Source organism: Rhinopithecus bieti, unplaced genomic scaffold (genome assembly GCF_001698545.2).
Source record: "Rhinopithecus bieti isolate Rb0 unplaced genomic scaffold, ASM169854v2 scaffold_32264, whole genome shotgun sequence".
NCBI classification, from domain to species: domain Eukaryota; kingdom Metazoa; phylum Chordata; class Mammalia; order Primates; family Cercopithecidae; genus Rhinopithecus; species Rhinopithecus bieti.
The window spans coordinates 1-1243 of NW_016813984.1; the positions used below are offsets into that span (position 1 = coordinate 1).

General features: G+C 38.6%; 1 pseudogene across 1 annotated transcript; it reads right to left on the reverse strand.

Moving 5' to 3' along the window:
* Window positions 1–112: 112 nt before the first annotated feature.
* LOC108513542 (translationally-controlled tumor protein pseudogene) lies at window positions 113–779 on the reverse strand (annotated as a pseudogene). Its single transcript, XR_001880928.1, has one exon. The product of XR_001880928.1 is annotated as a translationally-controlled tumor protein pseudogene (transcript).
* Between the last annotated feature and the right edge of the window lie 464 nt (window positions 780–1243).

Sequence of the window (1243 nt, forward strand, 5' to 3'; positions counted from 1 at the left end):
ACTGGGAGTTGGAGACTGGAGCTATTCCTATTTGGCCATCTTGCTCCGCCCCCTAGTTTTTTTTTAATTTAAATGCATTTTATTTTTAGACAACCTACATAACATGAAACAATGCCTCCACTCCAAATAAATCACAGTCAAAATAAATGAAGCTCTCAAGATGACATCAGTCCCATTTGTCTTAAGTCCTGGTGTTGTGTGGATGACAAGCAGAAGCCAGTTATGATGACAGGTGATAGATCCAAAGTAATTGCCAAATTTGTTAACATTTTTCCATTTCTAAACCATCCTTAAAGAAAATAATATATGGGGTCACAGCATCTTCACGGTAGTCCAGTAGAGCAACCATGCCATCTGGATTCACGTTTTCACCAATAAAGAACTGGTAGTTTTTGAAATTAGCAAGTATGTCCTTGATTTGTTTTGAAGCCCCTGTCATAAAAGGTTTACTGTTTCTGGTCTCTGTTCTTCAAGTTTGCCTTTGATTGATTTCACATAATCTTTGATGTACTTCTTGTAGGTTTCTTTTGTGAAACTTGTTTCCTGGAGGTGACGGTTCAGGACAATATCAACACCAGTGATTACTGTACTTTCTGTACCTTCGCCCTAGAGGCCTTCAGCGGATGCATTTCCACCAATGAGCGAGTCAACAACGTTATCTTCTATCCTACAGACATCTTCCCCTCCACCTCCAGGTACAGCCTGTTCACAACCTCCCTGATCTTGTAGATGTAGGAGAATATCTCATCGTGGCTGATGAGGTCCCGGTAGATAATCATGATGGCAGCTGAAGGGAGATGATGTGGCGCTAGCTTAGCAGGAGCCTGAAGCTTGCAGCGAGGCAGTGCAGCCTGAGCAGTGCTAGGGTGGAGAGGGGAGTGGGTGGGGGGGGAGTTGGATTCATTAGTCTTTTATGAAAAATATGATTATGGATTAAAAACAGAAATTCTAAGCTGAACTAGGAATAAATATAATTTCAAAAGGATGTGAAAGTATTATTTTTAATGGAAATATAAATAAAGACAAAGTAGGAAAAACAAAACAGAGGCAGAATACTTAAAGAATAAACAAGAAAATTGAAATGGGGAATTAGGTAAAATAAATGAAACAAGATAATATATGTAAAGTGCTTCTCACAGTAAAGTGATGTTGAGATGTTTCTCCATAAAACAACACTTATCTTTTATAAAATTTGAAAATAAAAGATGAGGGCATAATAGGAGGAGGAAGGAGTAAAGAGTCC